We start from the raw sequence: 20,994 nt of genomic DNA, 5'->3' as shown, positions 1-20,994 counted from the left end.
ATGGAAATATTTGGAACGTGCCACAATTAACTCGCCTGATTTGTCTTCCTTTGTACTTATTATCACACAGGGAGTCAGCAAACACGCATTTGGGGGGCCCTGGGGACAGTCCCCTGCTCCCTTCTCTGTGGAAAGGGAAGCCCCGGTTCTGAGGCCTGTTTGCATCTGGTGCCCCACTAATTAGGGGACGCACAGGATTCATTAACTAGGTAATCCAGCAACCCCCAGGAAGCCTGTTTTCCCCTGGTCCTTGCTAGGGAGGCAAACCAGGACTCCCCTGGGACTTGGGGACCTGGCCTGACCCTCTACTCACCTGGCTCCTTGGGGCCCCTCTCAGAGCCCTCTCTCGGGCTGAGCTGGTGTAGACAGACCCTCAGGGAGGAGCCAGGAGCCCTGCTGGTCCAGCTGTCCATGCGGTTCACTGACCCCTCACCTCCCCGTCCTGCCTGGGACACCCCCTGCCCCGTGGGCCTGCAGAGCCACCTCTTTGCACAGCCACCTCTGCCCCCTGCCCATCACCTGCTAGAAGCTCCAGGACCACAGAGGTTCGGTTCACTCCAGCTGGCCAGGCCCTCAGAGCGGGCTAATGTTGATTCATTAATTTGTCATTTGTTCATGAAACAAGTGAGTATTAAGGGCCAGCTCTGTGTCAAGCGTGAGGGATATGGTGGTGACCAAGGCCGACAGCAAGGCGCCTGGGGAGTCAACATCCTGGCGGGGGGCGGGTAGAGACGCAGGCCCTTCAACAGCCAGCAAGCTGGCTTGTCCTGCGCCCCCTCCCCCACCCCCGCACCAGCCACAGCGGCCCCTGGGGTCTGGCTTTCTCCGGAGCACTTCCTCCATGCAGGTGTTAACACTTTCACTGTGCAGATCCCTGTGCGGTTTGTCTCCTGGGTGGGCATCTGGCCCACGCTGACCCCTGAGTGAAGGGGAAAGGTCACAGGGAGCTGGGGGTAAGGCTTCCCAGGGAGGGTACGCAGGGCAAAGGTGGGGGCATCTGCAGGGTCTCAGGTGGCCAGGGCAGAGGAGGGACAGGGAGAGGCGGACAGCAAGGTGGGCTCCTGGGGTCGGCAGGCAGCTAGGAGAAGGAGAGGGAGAGTGCCCAAGACACTCGGGGAAGGGGGCTGGGACCAGGCGGAAGGAAGGGACAGAGGTGGATGGATTCGGGGGTCCTCCTGGGAATGGAGATGATGCGGGGCTGGAAGAGGGTGGGCGGAGGGACAGAGAAGAACCAAGGATGACCCTGATATGTGGGGTCACTGAGGAGGGGACCAGGGAGGTGAGTGCCCAGGAGGCTGGGCCCAGAGGAGGGGCTCATACTAAAGAGTGAGGTGGTGAATGAGTGAATGAACGAGTGAATGAATGAATGAACAAATGAATGAGTGAGTGAATGAATGAACCAGTGAGCCGGTGAATGAATGAATGAGTGCGAGGCAGGTGAGCGCTCCAGCTAGGGCCCAGCCCGGCCCCTCCCAGAGCCCTCCCCCGAGGGCAGCAGGCTCCTGTGTCCCCTGTCTGGAGCCCCCACCCTCAGGCCCCGCCCTCGCATGCCGGCGCCGGGTAACCCTGGGGACCTGTGTGAGGGTCACTCTGCTCCCCGAGGCCCCTGGGTGGGTGAGCTGGGTTCCAGCAAACAGCCCAGAAGTGAAGGAAGCTCAGAGCCGCCGGCCTCTCCCTGAACAAAGCTGCAAAGAGGCCGTGGGTCCCCGTCCCCGTCGTGCAGAGGGACAGTGCGCCTGGACCACCTGCCGGGGCCTCTAAGCTGTTGCTGCAGAACAAGGGCCATCAGGCCTCGTGGAGCCGCCCTCCTGTCCACGCAGAACCACAGCGCAGCGTCCGGGTCAGGGCGCCGCGGCCTGGGGCTTCGGGAGAACTGTCGGGGTCCTGACCCCAGAACGGGGAACATCGGACGACTTCTCGCCTCAGATGGGGACCCCTCCCCTGCAGGGACCCCCTCCCCCTGCGCCTCAGGGTCTGCTGCCGTCCATCTACCTGCCCCTCACGAGGCCGCTGCACCTGTCGCAGACACGCCTGATGGGCGAGGAGTTCTGACCCTCAGGCCACGCGGCCTTGGAGAAGTCTCAGGGTGCCCCAGATACTGCCTGGTGGGAGGGGTGCCCCTGCTCTGTGCCGTGCCACATCAGGATAAGTCCTGCACCTCTCTGTGCCTCGTCCCCTTGGTCTGTAAAGTGGGCCTGAGGAGGGCTCCAACCCGAAAGTCCCGCTGGGGCGGGGCGCCTGACCAGATGCGGCCCCCAGGGCACGGGCTCCGGCGATGCCGTCTGTCCCCGGCTGTGGCTACCTTTGTCCAACAGTAGAACGCGTCGGCCACAAACTGGTGACCCAACACGGTGGCTCCGTCCCGCCACAGCTGTGCTTACAGAATGACATCATACACATAAGTGCCGCTTCCCAGGGCTACTTTGGGACTTTTATCTGAGGGCGGTAAGAGTCGCACGAGACACGCAGCGTCCGAGTTCCTTCTGTTGCCTTCCTGCACCTGTGCCCTCCTACTCTGACCATTTGCACAGATGAGCCCAAACCGTCGGGCTGGTGCCCCGGTCAGAGCCACGCGGGGGTGACCGAGAGCCTCGCCTGGCCTGGAGACGGGAGGAAACGAGGCCGCGAGGTGGATAATTGGAAACCGAAAGGACTCCTCCAAGCACCTGCAGGACTCAGGCCCCGTGGACGCTGGCTGCAGGGGTCTCTCTGGTCGCCCCAACCTGTGCCACGCTGCCCGCAGGTGCGCCCCTCACCTGCAGGGGGCAGTCATGAGCGGCCCGCGAGGCTCGCAGTCCTCGTCCTCTCTGGGGGGCCGCACCGCCCCCTGTCCTCCACCACAGCTCTGCCGGTCCCTGGACGTGATGCACACCAGGCACTCTCTCTTGATTTCAGTTTGCCTTGTGAATAAACTAAGTCCCCTAGGAAAGACAGCAGAAGTTCATTAGTGCTGTGAACTGTCATTCTCATCAATGCCTCGCATGCCAAGCCTAATTACAGCTTTCCGGGGAGCGACGCAACGACTCACACCCAGCAAGTGAGCATCTGGAGCTCGGGCGGGCGCCAACGCAAAAGTGAGCCGGGACGCAGCCCCTCAGCTGAGCCGGCCAGGCCGGGGCAGGGGCGGCCGGAGCCCTTCCCCGGGGAGGGGGGGCCGGAAGCTTGACCACAGCCAGGGCAGCACAGGTGCGGCCGGAGGGATGCCCGCCGCATTCCAGAAACGCATCGTCCTAAACCCAGACAGAACCCCACGGCGGCGCAAGGGCTCCTAGAGGGTGGAGCCCCATCAGAGGACCGGTCCCCACTCACTCCCTCCCTCGTTCATCCGGGCCATGCGTCCAGACTGGAGAGAAGTCCAGAACTATCTCTTAAATGTTTAAATGCTTTACTGGCAAAGACAACTTAAAAAAAGGACAGTCTTGGGGCGCCTGGGTGGCGCAGTCGGTTAAGCGTCCGACTTCAGCCAGGTCACGATCTCGCGGTCCGGGAGTTCGAGCCCTGCATGGGGCTCTGGGCTGATGGCTCAGAGCCTGGAGCCTGTTTCTGATTCTGTGTCTCCCTCTCTCTCTGCCCCTCCCCCGTTCATGCTCTGTCTCTCTCTGTCCCAAAAATAAATAAACGTTGAAAAAAAAAAAAACAAATTTAAAAAAAAAAGGACAGTCTTTTCTAGAACATTTCAGTAAGCGGACATCCACATGCACAACAGTGACCTCAGCCTCTGCCTCAAACCTGTTACAAAAACTACCTCAGAATGTCCCACAGATGTACATATATAAAACGTAAAAATACAATGTTTAAGTTTATTTATTTATTTTGAGGGAGGAAAAGAGAGAGAGAATGTGCACAAGCAGGGGAGGGGCAGACAGAGAGGGAGAGACAGAGGAACGCAAGCAGGCTCCACTCCGTCAGCACAGAGCCCAACGTGCGGCCCGAACTCGCGAATCGAGAGATCGTGACCTGAGCTGAAATCAAGACTTGGGACGCTTAACTCAGCCGCCCCTAAAAATACAATGTTTTTAAATTTTTTTTTTCAACGTTTTTTATTTATTTTTGGGACAGAGAGAGACAGAGCATGAATGGGGGAGGGGCAGAGAGAGAGGGAGACACAGAATCGGAAACAGGCTCCAGGCTCCGAGCCATCAGCCCGGAGCCTGACGCGGGGCTCGAACTCATGGACCGCGAGATCGTGACCTGGCTGAAGTCGGACGCTTAACCGGCTGAACCACCCAGGCGCCCCTAAAAATACAATGTTTTTAAAAAGAAAACGTGGGAGAAAAATTTGTGACCTTGGTTAGGCCAGGCCACAAGCACAGCCCATGAAAGAAATGTTGGTAAATTCACTTTGTCGACGTTAAAATCCTTCTCTCTGAGAAGAGCAGCCACGGCCCAGCCGGGGTCTCTGCCGCTTAGATGTCTGGTGAGGGGCTCGTGTCCAGAACACATAAATAACTCCTTAAACCTCACAGCAGCCACACAAAGCACTCAGTCTTTAGAACCGGCGGAAGATTTACACAGACGCTGTACCAGAAAGCGTGGAAGTGACACATGAGCACACGGTGAGGCTCAACGTGATGCACCACTAGGAAAACGCCAACGAAGACCACACCTGCTAGAATGGCTGAGTTCTCCAAATCTGTTCACACGGGAAGGGACAGGAAGGGACAGAGAGGGTACCGAGCGCAGCTGGGGCCGCAGGAACTAGGGAGGCCGACCGGTGGGGCCAGCCCTGCAAACAGATGGCTTCAGACACAGCTGAAGACACGCAGCGAACGCCCTGGCAGGGCTGCCCCCGGATGCCTCGAGAGAGCAACGAAAGCCTATGTGCACACGCACGCGCACACGCGCGCGCACACACGCACAGCCCATGTGTAAATGTCCGCCGCGGCCCTATTTGTCACGCACGAGCTGCAAACAACCCCGGGCGCCCCTCAGCCGGCGAGTGGAGCGCCAACCGCGGTGTCTCCATGGCGACCGTCGGCACACCGGCTGCGTGGGCTGGCGCTCGATGGAGACTCTCAGAGAAGCGCCCGCACTGTGTGGCAACCCCCACCCCAGACGCGAGGTTCCGGAATGCCAGAGAGCGGTCAGCCGGCCCAGGTACCGGGACGCAGAGAAGCAGGAAGCTGAGGGGCCATCGGCACGCGGTGGTGTGCACCCGACGCCATGCATTTGTGCAAACCCACAACAATACACTGTGGAGTGTGTAGATGAAAAGATAATTCCAAAGTGCATTTCCTCTCCAAGCAAGCAGTTGCGTAGCGAGGGGCCCCACAGTGGTGCCCCACGCGCACACACACGTGCACACACACTCATCGCTGGAGAACACTGGAAACCCGTGACGCGTCTACCGGTACGGATGGTTAGGTAAGTTCTGGAACATCCAGGCCGCGGAATAGACTATTCAGCCGCTAAAGAAGGAGGCTGATCTCTATTCACTGAGAGGAAGTGCTGTCCAATGGTGTGACGACAGGATGCCAGCAAGTGTAACTCATACACTTCCATTTGTATGGAAATGAGAGACAGATCTATGTAGTTCCTTGCCCAGACACAGAACTCTCTGGAAAGATAAGAAGGTGACTGATAACACTGATTGCCTCGGGGGGGGGGGACCGGGGCACGGTGGGGTCCGCATCATCTGTTCACGAAGGAACGGACCTTAGAATTGCTGAGGGGCACGTAAGGGTCAAGGTCCTCTGGATGTCCACATGCGATGTCATAGAAGCAGGACCATCGGGAAAGCAGGCTGGGTCCAGGCTGGGGCAGAGATCGGGGCTTGTCAGCAGATGGCTCTGGAGACTCAGGAGAGGGGCTGACCCGGGAGCTGGATCCAGGGGTTAGATCCACACGCAGGATACCCGTCGAACTTGAACTTCAGGTGAACGGCAGATGACGTTGAGATTCACTATATGCCCTAATGCTGCATGGGCGTACATATGCAAAAACTGTGTTTATCTCAGATTCAAATTTAACCGGCCATCCCACCTTTTATCTGAGAGGTACTAGGGAGAAGAGTGAGGTGAGAGGACTCCCCAGGACGGGGCGATGGAGGAATTCCAGGCAAGTGGCACCAGGGACGGCAATTCAGCCCTCCGGTTAGGGTCTGGAGGCTCCCCACCGCCAAATGCCTGAACCCCGGACAGGATGGGGGGTAGGGTGCTTCGTGGGGTATTTCCCAGCATGCAGGACCTCATCTGGGCACACAGGGCAGGAATACACAGCACAGGGGTCCCCAAGGTTATGTTGATCTATTACTAAGCACACAATTATGTAAATACTTGTTATGTATCATGCATCTATGCATGTATATATGCATGTATCTCATGCATTACATAAAATTAGGTCTGCTATGTACTTATTACATAATTTACACTTAAATTTCCCTGCTGTCTCCTTACTCAGATGGCCCATCGCGAGACCTCGAATCTCACAAGGGGCACTGAGGACGGTGATGTCCCAGTTTTATTTTACAATGTCGATGTGTGCGCTACCCGGGCATCAGATCCCACAGCCGTGTTTGCGTTTTAACTAAAATACTCCACGGCGATGGGGAGGAGACGAGGTGGATGGGCAGGTCAGTAGTTGGAGACACAGCACGAGGGCCCTGGGGGGAGGGGCTCCCCCAGGTTCAGGCCCCGCCCCTGACAGGCAGCACCTGCACTGGGGGCTGGGGGCAGCCCGTCTCCAGGTCCTTTCTGCTGACACACGAGGGGCGGGGGATGGGCCAGGCCCCCTGCCAGATGCTCCCCGGACACCTCCTCCAGGAACCCCACAGACACCCACAGGGCAGGCGCTGTCCTCGCTCCCCGCCCACCCGCCTTCCCGGTGGGGAAACCGAGGCCTGGACCTGCCCTGGGCTACACCTGCTGAGCCCGGAGGCCCCTCCCCGACGCGAGGCAGGCAGCCCAGACCCCCTCTGCTCCGCGCTCTCCAACAGCAGCCCCTGGCACTTCCCAAACCAGATAAATTAACTGAATCTTCCAGAGACTCCGCGAACCTGCATCATCTCCGCTTTCCTCATAAACTTTAGCAGCTTCCATGCAATTAATTACCAGGACGAAGCGCAGCATCAGAAGCCTCTCTGGTCACGAGGCTTCCACTTGCTCCCACACAGTTAACCCGCTTCCTCCCCCACCTTGGAGAGCCTCAGCATTTGCCTGTCAGCCCCTAATCACTGCCAGTCTCGCTCATTAGCAAGCGTCCTTGGGCTGTGCCTGTCCTGCTGCTCCTGGTGAGCTCAGCAGTCACTCAGAGGCCAGCCCAGGGTGACCTGGACAGAAGGGACGGGCAGCCCAGGATGTGGTGGGACGGCGACCTTGCGGGTGCATGAAGGTGAGCTCAGCCCTCCTCCCGGGGCAGGGGTCCTTGCACCCTTCTCCTGGAATGAGGTCCATTTGGAACCTGCGGGCTCCCGAGGAGTAGAGCTTGCGGGCGTCCTGGGCCTGGGGGATGGCAGCCCCCGTGTCCCCAAGAGGAATGTGGACACCCAGTGTGAGGGCTCCACGGGGGTCCTGGAGGGCAGCCAAGCGAGGCGGGTCTTTCCTCTTCAGTAAACGGCACCTGGTTTACCTGGGGGCCCTCGCCCCTACTCTGGCCCTGTGGTCTGGCGGAGCCGACTCTGCCCCCAGCCCCAGGTGAGGGCATGTCACTCCGGCCCTTTCCCCCCGGAACATTCCATCCCATGGCCAGGGGGATGAATTCGGGGGTGGCAGGCGTCTGGATCTGCTGAGAGGACAGAACACGTTTCAGTGGAGGTCACACGGAGGAGATGCTGGCCTGGGGTGGGGGGACGTGGGCACAGGAATCCTGAGAGGTCAGGCCCTGCTGCCAGGGCTTGAGCTACTGGATCAAGCTGTGCCTGAAGCTGCCCCATCCCGAGGTTGCCATGACTTTCCCCTTTGTGCCCGGGCCTGTCTGGTTTCGTTCTGCCGGCTCCCTAGCCCACCTGTGTGACATCAGGCGCCGCTCCCCATTGGACACCTGGTCCCCCAAATCTCTAGGAGCCTTTAGAGTGTTCCTCGTGACTCACTTAGTCCTGCTGCTCTGAGCCGGCTCCCTCACAGACACCATGCCAGGGCCTGAGGCCACAAACATCCTGCCGCTCCCAGCCACGGCCCCCTCACCACTGGCCACGCCCCGGGGAGGGGCCCCCCAGCCGGTCCTCGGGGCCCCCCAGAGCTCAGGGCCTGCAGGGGTCAGGAGGAGAGGAGGCCCGTTCAGCCTGTGGTGAGGACGGGTCGACAACCGTGCGGAAGGAGGGCAGAGGGGTCGTGGACCAGGCTCCGTCTCAGGGCTCCTCACACCTGGGGGCACAGGACACAGACAACACTCAGAACGGGCACGGGTGGGGCTGGGGGAGAAGGCTGGTGCCCACCCCGTGGCCTCAGGGGGTCCGCGTCCAACTCCAGTCTTCAGAGGAGGCGGCCCTGGGCGTCAGGTCTGCAGGGGCCCCGCGTCGTGATGGGGGCTCCCTCAGCGGTGTGAGCACCGAGTCCTGCCCTGAGCGCGGCGCACCTGAAACCCGGGCGGTTTGGAGCCTGCGCGGACCCCGAGGGAGGCGACAGCCGGCTGGTCCTGTGAGCCCCGTGGGCTCAGAGCGGCGGGAGGGCTCAGTCTGCAGAGAGAACGTGTGGCCCCGTCATCATTGACCCCGGGGGAAGCCTCGGGTGCTCTGGGGCTCCCCGTGCCAGGCGCGGTCTAACTGGGCCCCGCGTGCTCGCTCCCTGGTCCCCAGAGCAGTGCCAGAGGCTCCTGCTGGGATTCTCGTTCCCATCTCACAGGCGAGGAGACTGAGGCCCAGCGAAGCCAAGTGGCCCCGCCGCCCCCAGGTGGTCCGGGAGGGGTCGGACTGGCTGCCAGCAGAGTCCCTTCCCGGTCCCACACCCATGGGCCCTCGGGCTGCCGCCCCCACCACCTCCCGAGGGGCCGGGCGCCTGGACCAGCACTTTCCAGCTGGGAAGGAATGTGGCTGCCACCTCCTGCCTGGGGGCGGGTGTCACTGTCATCGGCACCCCGCGCACAGCTGGGCCTGTCTCTGCCGCGCCTGGATTCTGCTGAGTCTTGTCGTAGGCGCCCTGGTTCGGGGAGCAGGGTGCCCGGCCCTGCCCTTGGGAGGCTCATGGCCTCCCCCAGGGGACAGAGGAGGTGGGGGCACTGAGGGCGGTTATGACGGGGTGACCTCAGGGAAGGAGGGCCTTGGACTCCCCACACGGCAGCGGGGAGCCACGGAAGGTTGTAGAGGAAGGGCATTGTGCCCCGGGGTCCCCAGGGAGCCTCCTCGTTGGTGCTGAGGCCTCTGCCACGTCCACGTCACAGCTGTGCCCTCCAACCCCCCATGCCCACATCTGTCACCTTTGCCCTGAGTGAGGGGACAGCTGCCACGAGGGCCACAGGGCGGATGGGCCGTGCTGCAAAGAGCGTCATTCAGGCCCAATGCTGGCGGCCAGAGGCTGGAGCTAGAAATAGACTGGCAGTGACCCCACACAGCGCGGGCCATCGACCGCGTTCCCGGGTCACCCTTCCTGCCCCTGTGGGAGGAGATCCTGGGCTGGGGGAGGCTGCTCCCCAACAAGGCCGCCTTGTGTGGCTCTCTGAGGGCCTTTCATAGGAGGCCCAGCTGCAGCCCCTCCCCTCGAGCGGCCCCTGGTCCCTGACTGGGCCCCGCCGAGAGGGGAGCAGACCGTGGTGGCCGGAGGGGGCCCTGGGAATGAGCCAGCCCCGCAGGGACCCCACAGCGGCCCGGCCCCGCCTCCCAGATGCAGACCTGTGGCGGTGACCCGGGGCTCTCCCACTGCACAGTCAGGGGCCTGCTGTGCTGGAGAAGCGTCAGTCGGGGGAACATGGCCGGGGGCTCCCGCTGCTGGTGGCCGTGGCCGTGCCCGTGGGATCAAGTGCTGGGGACACCGTGTGTCCGTGTCTGCACATGCCCCTCCGCCCTGACCTCCCTGGGATGGAGGTGGGGGGGTCGGTCTGTTCAGGGAGCACTGTGCACATGCAGGTTGACTGCGTGGGGCCCGAGGCGAGCCGCCCCCTCCCAGGAGGGCCCCCTCTAGTGCCCCCCAAGGAGCCCTGTGAGGCAGCAGACCCAGGCCCGGCTGGGATGGGGTCTCAGGTCCCCCTGTGCCCCGAACCCACTGCCGGCTCACCCCGCGCATCAGGAGGGCAGAGCTCCACGGACACAGCGTCACTCTGGGGCCACACTCCACACCATCCTGCCCGTCCTCACCCGACACACCCTGATTCAAACGCATCCGGGCATTGCCCCCGTTCCGGTGGACGGACTGACTGAGTGACAGGCTGGCCCACGTTTTGACGGCTCTGAGCACAGCCTGGGGCTTCGCCAAGGATGAGCTAATGGGGGCCACGCTGTACAAGTGCCCGTGTGTCCCCAGAGCTGCCTGAGGTCGCTATGTTCCTCTCACGGCCTGTCCAGCCTTACTGCCAGCATCAGCAGCTCCCAGTTCCTCGTCCAAGAAGGTTCTGGAACATTCCGCCGAGCTTTCCGCTCTTTGAAATGAACGGGCCGTGTCCTATGGCTGCAAATCCTCCAGTTTGGGGAAAAGCAGGCTCCTGACTGTCGTCGAGATGTGACTTGATGAGCTCCGGGCATCCATGGGGAGCCCCTTCCCAGAGGCAGGGGATCGGAGGTGCCCAGGACGGCGAGCTCTGCAGCTGTCCAGATGTTCGATGGCGGGTTCCTGCAGAGGAACCAGAGACCGTCCCCACCCAGAGGGGCCTGGCTTCTCCAAGGTTTGTGGCAGGTGGCAGGTGTGGAACAAGTCAGTGAGAGGAAACAGTCCTTTCAAACAGGATTATGCAGACGGCACAGGGGTGACGGTGTTTCCTGCAGCAGGTGTGTGTGCGTGTATGTGTGTGTGCGTGTGCACATGCACGTGTTCATATATCCGTGTGTGTCTGTGTGTGTGCTCATTTGTATGTGTGTGCAAGTATCTCTGTGTGCACGTGTGTGCACATGCTTGTGAATGCACGTGCAGGTACATCCCAGGACGCCTGTGCTCGTGTGTGTACGTGTCTGTGTGCCTGTGTCCTGTGTGTGCACGTGTGCACGTGTGTGTTGTGCGTCTGCTGTGTGCACCCCCTGAGCCAGGAGACAGCAGGCAGAGAGCTAGCTGTGTTGTCTTTCCCGGGAACTCTGGCCCCCAAGCTGAGCTGGCCCCTGGCACTGACCTTGGGGCTTTCACACCCATCCGTCCTGGGCCCGGAACCTTCCCCTTCTCCTCCCCGGGCCTCATGCTGGAGCGGCAGAGCAGGCCTGCTCTGAACGGACCCTGAGCAGAGTGGAGGTGGAGGGTCCGCATCGCATCTGCACTTTCTGGGGCCCAGTCCTGATGCACTGCCCCCCCCCCCCGCTATGATGAGGACATAACCTAGTGAACGCAAGTTCAGCCCCTGCTTGCAGGCACTGAGAGCCTCTTCCTGGGAGGTGTTTCTATGTTCTCATCAAAACCGTCAGTGTAGACACGGTTCCTCGGGTCGAGCGGGAAGGACACATAGCCGGTCCTTCCTGTCCTCACTGGATCCTGATCGAGGAGGGGCTGCTCACAGGGAGGGAGGGGGGGACCACTGCTGCCTTTGGAGCCTGGTGAGCACTTGATGGGGAGCGAGGCCCTGCGGGCAGCAGAGCGGGATCCCGCCTCCCAGCGTCGCACACCCCCTTCTGTTGGGAGAGCGGTCTCCCTCCCGAGGCTGACTAGGCGAGGCCCTCACCTGGCGTCAGATTGGAAGCCTCCAGAAGGCCTGGTGAATAATGCGGATCCCCGGGTCCCAGCCCCGACTCCCAGCGCAGAGAACAGAGTGGGGGAGAGCCAGATGCTTGCATGGAACCAGCTCCCAGGTCGCTCACGGGCCCGGAGCGTGGGGACCCGTGCGTGGGCACGAGCCGGCCATGTGCGTGCCGTTGAAGTGTCATTCATTCGTTCACTCACTCACTCACTCATTCATCAGATCCTTCATCCAGGACTCAATGGGGACAGAGCGGTGGGTGAGCAGACCCGGGCCCCGTGATCGTGGCGCTCACATCCTGACGGGGGCCGTGCAGGAAGCAGACGGCACAGAAGGGTTGCCTGTGTGTGTGTGTGTGGCTGGGGGGCGGGGGGTGAATGAAGGCCGAGGGCCGGGACCAGGGGCGATATGCCAAACGGCAAAGCTCAGGAGGTCCGTGAGGGACCACGTGCGAGAATCTAGTGGCCACCGGAAGTTCCCGAGGCCTCACCGGGAGCACAACTAAATTGCTTTTCAGGCCACTGGTCCGTGAAGGCAAGATGCGGAATGAACCCTTTGAAGGCCTTTCCGTCCTGAGAGGCTGCCGCATGGGCAGGAGGCCGTTCTGAACGCCAAATGCTGCTGCATCAGCCAACACACCATCATTATCAATTATGGATGCTTCTAGAATTAGAATTTCTCCTGCACGGTTGGGCCCATCACATGTACACGGCGGCACAAAGGACCCAGCAAATCGGAGGCAATGGGGGGAAAGGACCCACCCTGAGGGGTGCACAGGACAAGCACCTGCCGGACGAGCCCACCCTCACCCCGTCCCTGGGACCTCGACAATCTGAGCCCCAGGCCCTCCCCGAAGGATTCCAAAAGAGGAGATCCATGTATTTGTAACCCAGGGGACCCATTCCATCATCAGGACATGCTCGCTGAGACCCACTGTGTGCTTGTAAACAGGGGACCCATTCTGTCATCAGAACGTGGTCACTGAGACTCACTGTGTGCTTGTAACCCAGGGGACACGTTCCATCATCGAGACACACTTGTCGAGACCCACTGTGTGCTTTAACCCAGCAGACCTAATATGTCATCAGGACACGCTCAGTGAGACCCACTGTGTGCCTGTAACTCAGGGGACCCATTCCATCATCAGGACATGCTCGCTGAGACCCACTGTGTGTCTAACCCAGGGGACCCATTCCGTCATCAGGACGTGCTCGCTAGACCTACTGTGTGCTTGTAACCCAGGGGACCCATTCCATCATCAGGACACACTTGTTGAGACCCATTGTGTGCTTGTAACTCAGGGGACCCATTATGTCTTCAGGACTCGCTCGCTGAGACCCACTGTGTGCTTGTAACCCAGGGGACCCATTCCATCATCAGGACACACTTGTTGAGACCCACTGTGTGCCTGTAACCCAGAGGACCCATTCTGTCATCAGGACATGCTCACTGAGACCCACTGTGTGCCGTCACTGTGCCAGGCAGGGAGGACGGCAGTGCGCGGGGCAGGACCGTGTCCTGGAGCAGCCGTGTTCCCGGTGGTCGGGAGCACTGGGGTCTCAGGGACTCCTACACTCTGCCTGTCACAGCAGAATGCATGTGGGCGCATCCTCCCGGATGGGGAAGCCTCGGAGGACGCGGGTCGGGGAGGGAGTCTCGAGTTTGCTTGGAGCCCAGTTTGCCGTCACCGGTCCCGAGGCGGGTTCAGCGGCCGCCAGGGCCTTGGATGGGGCCGTGTGTCCTCGGGGTGGAATCGCTCAGGACTCCGGTCACGCACCACGGAGTAACGCGGGGAGATAGCCCCTTCCGCGTCCCACCACCGGGGGGCTGGCGGTCCCCGCGGGCAGAGCCCACATGGTGCAGACTTGGACCACACGTGTCGTGATCCGCGGGGGAGGAGAAGCGTGGCCGGAGCCTGTTTCGGGGAAGGGCGCCGCCCACCTGCCACTCGGGCCCCGGAGGGTCCGCCAGGGGCTGGGCTGCCACTTGCCGACGACGAGCGGGCTTTCTCCAGAGGGCCAGCTCTGGGGCGGGCGCTGGTGCTGGTGCTGGCGCCGGTGCCGGTGCCGGTGCTGGTGGTGTGCCGTTCACCTCCAGGCCCCCAGCTCCCGGGAGAGGCACCTGTTCTCTGGCTCCACTCACTCGCCTGCCACGGACGTGCTTCCTGGGAAAGGCCAGCTTCCGCAAACACCCGGACTGTGAGTGGGTCTGCCCACCTGCTGACGGGGACACGCTGAACGTGCAAGAACACAGTCAGTGTGGCCTCAGGCGTGGAAGGAGGAAACAGAAACACGTCTCTCTCCCTCTTTCTGCAATCGCTGGATTTGAACGCCAGTGCATCTCTTCTCTGAGGACAGCTCGGAGAATAAGCGCTGGAGGAAATTTCCTTTAATTTTGCTTGAATCTTGGGGAATTTGGTGGCTGGCTTGGAGCTCCACACTAAATTACCCGAAGGGGCTTCTTCTGGACCTACTGTCTACACAGAAATCACAAAGCACTTGCGTCCCCACCCCTGGTGTGAATTAGCTCAGCCCGCAGCTCAGACAGCAGCACCGGCCACGGGATTTCCCTGTGGCTTCTCCCTGGAGACCTGGCGGGGACACCGCAGTCCGCAGAGCACAGGCCCAGGCCCACGGTGTGCCGGGCAAGTGGAGCAGGCCAGCCGCCGTCCTATCTGAACAGACTCTTCCTGTAGGGGTCCTGGGCTATTTGTCCCTTAGATGTGAGCCTCACCAGCCCTGCGCAGTCACCGTGGACAGTGACTCAGCGTGGGAGGGAGGCCCAGCAGGGAGAGGGGGAAGGGAGTCCCAGAGGACACTGGAGCCCCAGGGACGCTGGGCTAAGCCGAAGGGTCCAGTCAGGGGAGGGAGATCCACCAGGGGACAGAGAAGGACGAGGGCACCCGGCTGGGAGGGGACAGGACAGAGGGCTCTAGGATGCACGATGTCTAGAGAGGAGACCTGGTGGACAGTGTGAGGTCCCTGGGAAGTCCCTCCTGATGGCACCTGGTTAGTTTCTCAGAGAAGGAAGGCTCCCCGCTCTCGCCAGTGAGGGCTCTGGCTTCCCTGGGAGGATCTGCTGGTTTCTGGCCTCGGGAGCTCCAGACACCCCGAATTTGCTGTCCCCTGTTCCCCTGTCTCCCCACCCCCTTTGCTTCATCAGCTTGGGTTAACGCCTATCACCGTCTCCTTGCGTCTTTCTAGCGGGTGTTCAGGACCCGGGAGGTGGGCTCAGCCGGCATCTGGGGCCGGAACTTCTGACTCCTGGGAGACCTGGGGGTGTAGACCCTCACGGTCCACACCCGGGTATCAGGCGTGAGTGGGGGCGGCTGACGACCGGCTGCTGGTGCTCCTCAGCCTCGGGTCTGCATGTGAGTCACCGGGATCCTTCCGCAGTGAGTGCTGATCCAGCAGGGCTAGGGGCCGGCCCCAGGCTGTGTGTTCCCGCGAGCCCCCGGCAAGGCTGATGCCGCATCCGTGGACCACACCGGGTACCAAGGACCTGAGGGATGGCACCCAGGCCCACGGAGGACAGACGCAATCAGGCCTGAGGATCAGGCTGCAGGTGGCCGCATGTGCTGGGCAGGGCAGGTGTTTCTAACAGGCCTCACGCAGGTGTCCCTCAGGTGTCCGTGTCTCCCTAACCAGCCTCATGCAGGTGTCTCCCAGGTGTCCGTGGCTCCCTCACCTGCAGGAGCCGCTGTCCTAGCTTCCTCTCTGCGTGCGTGAGGGCCACGTCGCTGGGCAGAGGACCCTCAGCCCAGTGCCCAGGACCTGTCCCCTCTCCCCGCCCTGTCCTTTCCGGGGGGCCTCAGCCACACCTGCAGCTATGGTCAGCATCCCGATGACCCCACTGTCATCCGAGCCCCATCATGCATGGATCGGCTAAAGCCAGCAGGAAGCACGCCCGGCAGCCTCTGGCTGGAGGTCAGAGAGGAGTACCGGAGAGTGGGTGGGGAGCCACCCCCGTGGAGTCCAGCTTGTGAATCAGCAGGTCTCGCCACAGTGTGACTTTCTGGAGTCCGTCAACATGTTGGGACATTGGCGACCCTGGACCCGCCTTCCCGTGTGGTAATCAGCAGCTGGAGGCCACAGCAGCCGCCCCTTGGGAAGCCACATGGTCTCCCGCCCCACAGCCCACGGGAGGACTCCCTGGCACATGTGATACACCCGCCTACGGTACGTGGATGCGTGAGCCCCACCCTGGTGTCTCTGTGGTTAGTACACGTGGACGAGCCACGGGCCCGAACCTAATGAGGACGTTCTCCCTGAAACAGGTGCACCTGCTCTCGGCTCCAGCGATGGGAAGGAAAACCTAAAATGATTTGCCAGCAGGAAACTAATAAGAAATGGGGACTGGAGCCCCGGGCAGGAGGCACAGAGACGAGGGTTACGTGCACTTGCCTGTGTGCAGACAGGACCTCGAGATATAGATATTTAATTTCTGCTAACACCCTAGTCAAAGGCTCCTGTCAGGGGAGTATCAGATCAGCTCCCAAAATGAGCAATTAGAGAAATTGCCTTTTAAGTGAAGAGCCTACGGCAAAGTAATTTAATTTGGGGAAATGTAATTCAAGGCTCAGGCAGCAGGCGGGACAGAGTGGGTGGGCTCCCACAGTGGGGGAGGGGAGGGAAGAGGCAGGACCCAGCAGAGACTGGGGCAGGGACCCCGCCTCGGAGGATGGCCCAGGGGCCCCGCCGCACCTCAGGCTCCCCCATCCGGTTCCGGAACACGTGCTCTGGGTTTCCTCCCAGGCCGGCCGGCCACTTGGTGGCCACAGGGCAGGGAACGTGTGGGGCCGTGCGCAGAAATGCGACATGTGGGGCACATCATGTGGCCGCAGGGTAGCCAGGCAGAGGGGACGGAGGCCTGCAGCCCACGGGGGGCCATTCGGGGCAGGAACGATAGCCACCCCCTGCTGGGCTGACCAGTTAGCACCAGGGGCCTTCACGGGCTCAGCCCGTGTCCTCGTGGCCAAACACAGGCTGCCTGGGCCTAGACTGTAGAGGTTCCCAACAGGGGGGAAGACCCCTCATCAACCCGGGGCCCCCAGGGCGGGCCCAGCCCAGACGATTCAGGGAGCAGTCAGGGTAAACTGAGGAAACAGCCTCTCGCCTATTCTGCCGAGCCCACTCAACTAGACTTGCAGAAAACAGGCTCGTTTCAACCCCAAACGCCGAGAAAACCAGGACACCAAGACCTCTGTTGGCCACAGAGGAAGTGAAGCCAGAATTACTTTCCGTGAGCACAGCTGAGGAGAGGGCGGTGCACTGGCACCCACGTTTCATACTCTCCATCCAGTCACAGCCCATCTGCTCCCTGTGCAGCTCCCCGGGGGTCTCCCCGGCCCCCCCAGGACACGGCTGCCTGGCCAGCCCTCAGCCTGTGTCCTGAGGAAGCCGCCAAGGGACGGGGCCTGTGCTGATCAGGAGCCCGGGCCCTCATCTCCCTGTGCTCCTGCAGGGGGGTCAGCCCCATTCAGAAGAGACTGGAGCCCTCCCCTCCTCTCCTCTCCCCTCCCCACCCCACCCCTGGGCGACACCCCAGGCCCACTCCAGACCTGGGCGCTGGGACGGTGGCCTCTCTCTGCATGGCTGAGGGTGAGGTGTCCTTTGAGATGGACGACGTGGTGGGGGGACACACAGCCCTTGTCCTTCAGGAGCCCAGAAGGCTCAGGGACCAGCTCCGTCACCCAGGCTCACCAGTCACCCCAGTGCGGGAACCTCCAGGCCACAGCTCTCTCCATGAGGACGGCCACCCTGGGGTCAAAGTGGCCGCCAGGAGGGTCACTCCAAGTCCTCACGACAGGAGAGTGCTGGGGCCACAAGTCCTTCCTCGGACAGATGGTTCAACTCTGCCTCGGCATCTGGGACTCTGACAAGGGTCTTTGGCGAACGCTGTGCCGGGAGAGCAGTGAGTGGTGGGAGCTCGTGGGGAGTGACGCGGGCAGGGCAGAAGCGGCCGGTGAGCGGGTGACCCGGTGGGGGCAGGGGGCCCTGGGGAGGCAGCCCAACACAGAGCAGGGGCAGTGGGGTGGGGAGGCTGCGGCCGGCCCGTGGGAGGCGAGGTGACCCACTCACACTCGCGGGTTCCGTGTTGGATTAGGACAAAGGTTTGTGTCCTGAGAACGCCGGTGGTCGACAGGGAAACACTGAGCTGGGAACACATTTGGAAGAAGCAGGGGTGAGGCAGGTAGGCGTGTGGCTTCAGGTCGGAGGAAGGATGTTCCAGAGGCTGCATGAAGACGTTGATAAAGGCTCAGGCTTGGACAGCAGGGAACGAACCAGGAGACGGCCCCCGGGGAGGGCTGGCGCCCAGAGGTGCTCTGTGTGATGCGGCACGATGTGCCTGTGGCGTCCTGGCGGGGACACAGGAAGCTGCTGGACGGACGAACAGCACAGGACTCTGAGCAGGAGGTGCCCTACGTGTGGCAGCTTCGGCCATGGGGTCCGCTGCCCATGCAGAGGGAACAGGGGGGCCCAGGGTGAGGCCTGAGGACCTTCTGCGTTTAGATGTTGCTTAAAGGAGGAGGAGGGAGAGGTGGCCAGGGGGACACAGAGGAGGGTCCAGAGACATGGGACAAAACCCAGGCCGGTTTGATGACCAGAGAGTCAAGTGGTGGAGGGTCCGGGAAGAGAAGGGCCAACCCACCCCCGCTTCGCTACGTGGTGGCCTCATCACTGTTCTCTGCCGACAGGATTTCTCCAAGATTCCACCTGCAGGCGGGAGACGGCTCTCCCGAACCGCACGCAGTGGCCCTATGGTTTGATCTCTCCTCCACCAAAGAGACAGGTCGGTCCAAGGAAAGAAGCTCTTGGTTCCAGGGCCAAATGCTCAGGGATAGGACTCCTCAGGGCCGGTGCCCTGGGGTGGGGTCGTGTCACAGATCTGTGGCACCTGAGACCACGCAGAGTGACCAGACTTTCTGCCTCCTTCACATCAACCCACTCAGCGACCTGATCCCAGCACGGCTCTTGGGGTGTGGGGTGGGCGGGGCCCTGCAGCCTCGGAAACAGTGGGACCACTCATCTGGTGGGCCCGCGAGACGCATGGTGGTTTCCGAAGGGGGCCCAACAGGTTCCCGTTGGTGGATAAGACAGAGGTCCCCGTGTTTCCGTGCCTCACCCCTGCCCACAAGGCAGGGCATGTCTTTCCCGGGGCTCTTCGTCATTTGACCACAGCCACTGAGGCCAACGGTGACCGCCTGCTCAGCTCATCCAAAGATTTTAAACACAGAAGTTCCCAGAGTGACACCTTGGCGTGACCCACCGTGGAGCGTGCCCTCAGAGCGTGCCACACCGGCCAGCCCCTGCTCCATACCAAACACGGAGTGGCAGCGAGGAAGCATCTCGATCCATGAGGCGATTTCCAAAACGAGGCTTAAAAACACATCACACACGATATTGCATCGTGTCATAAATTATGTATGTCTCCTTAGAAACAACACAGAAATTAGAACGAGACGGCAAACAATGAACATGAAGTATGTATTTAATTCTATCATAAATAGACTTAAAAGTATTCCCAGGGTTGCTTAAAATGATCACATGGCAGAAGAAATGTCTCTAATCTGTTTTTATTTCCATCTCATTTGTCCACTGGATGGATTCCCTCTGAAATGCAAACAAAACGATTACAGTGGAACCTGTATCATACGCAGCTGTAGGGAAATAGCCTCAAATCCCAGTGGTATTTTAATTAGAACGAACGTGTCTTGGAAACGCACTCAGGAAAAATCTACAGCAGGACTGTAATGCCGTTAATGGAGGACCTTCCTGGCGCACTTCTGTTTATCTAATTTAATAATCCAGGCCGAACGTGTCTCGTACATTCTTTCTCCCTTCACAGCTTCCACCCGCTGGATTTCATCATAAAACAGAAGTGTCAGACCATCTGGTCACACGAAGAGGCTATGACAAATTAAGCCACAGGGACTCGGCCAAGTGGAAAAGGCAGCCACCCAACATCAACGATCCAACAGCCCTTAGAGAAATCCTGATAATCCCGATAACCCGGGAGTCCCAGGCGGCACAAATGACCACCAGCCCCTCCTGCTCTAAAGAAAACAAAGCGCAAAGGCCTGATGGCGGGCGCTCGGTGTGCCCTCGCGGAGTATGACCATCCACCGCCACGATGTGGCCACGCGGGCCGCTCGCCGCGGCTAGAGTGTGTAGCCCACGCACCCCAGGAGGAGGAAACAGCTCGGAGAACCAAGTGGGTGAGGAAGAAGGGACACGAGTGGGCGGAAGAGGCTTCCACAACGCCTTGAGGACCGTCTCCAACCCTGTGTGACCAACAGATGTCAGCATTTGACCAGCCAGTGTGTGCGAAAGAAGAGCCACTGGTTCCTATGCTGAACACACGTGGAGAATGTGACCTGCTGCCACAAGTTCGGGTCCCTGAGATACTCACAACGCCACCCAGAAGCAGGAGGCACAGTGATGGGTGAATTAATGATCTCCTGCACTCGTCTGTGTTCTTATAGTTCGCAAACACCTCCCGGTCCGTCGTGGCTGCCCGCAAGCCCGTTTAGTAAGTATTGTCGCAGACTCGTACGCCTGGAAGGACCCTCCAAGGTCAGCCGACCCGACTCTGCTGACCCGCGGGCACGTCTACGGTTACTGGATGAAGTGAACGTTCACAAGGCGAGGACTCAAGGCCAGCGTGGCCAGCTGTCCGCGGACTCTGCGAACGGCCCTGCTCTGCCCTCGCTCCCACGGAGCGCCCAGGCTGGCGGGACAGCTTGTCCGATCGTATCCTGGGGAGGCCTGGGAGACCCCAGGGCCCAGGCAGGGCGCAGGGCGCAAGGGGAACATGACGCGGAACCGGTGACATGATGACTGGGGACAGCCTGATGGGGGAAAGGTGGTTTGCAAAGCTGGTGAGTTTGTGCAGTTGGTGAGTGAGGGCACAAGGGTGGAACTTCACAGCGGTGAGCTCGGGTGGCCCCCCCCGCGCCCGGCCAGCTGTGCCCTGTGCTTCTGAGTCAGACCTGCCTGGAGGGGAGGACACAGGAGGGTAGTTTCCCTAAGCAGAGAAGACCCGTGTCGGCCCTCTACACGCTTCTGCCCCGAGACCTGGGAAAAGCCTCCGTGAAACAGTGGAGTATACTAGCTAGGTAGCTGGAGAAAATAATGGGGAAAAAAATACGACCCCTGAGATTATGGGGGCGGGGGCAGAGAGAAGTGAGAGCTGTGTGTTTGGAGGTAAGTCAGTGGTGCTGGAAATGTGCTTTGTTTTAGAACTTTCACTCTT

The 20,994-nt window shown here is 60.9% G+C and overlaps 1 long non-coding RNA gene across 1 annotated transcript; it reads left to right on the top strand.

The window, feature by feature from the left end:
- Nucleotides 1-5,665: 5,665 nt before the first annotated feature.
- On the top strand, nt 5,666-15,899 carry LOC123381280. Its single transcript, XR_006588112.1, has 2 exons — nt 5,666-7,329; nt 12,257-15,899. It is a non-coding gene; the product is annotated as an uncharacterized LOC123381280 (long non-coding RNA).
- The last annotated feature ends 5,095 nt before the right edge of the window (nt 15,900-20,994 follow it).

The sequence above is a fragment of the Felis catus genome, chromosome D3 (genome assembly GCF_018350175.1).
Source record: "Felis catus isolate Fca126 chromosome D3, F.catus_Fca126_mat1.0, whole genome shotgun sequence".
NCBI lineage: Eukaryota > Metazoa > Chordata > Mammalia > Carnivora > Felidae > Felis > Felis catus.
The sequence above is the reverse complement of the archived record's forward strand: the minus strand, read 5'-3'. Positions and strand labels throughout refer to the sequence as shown.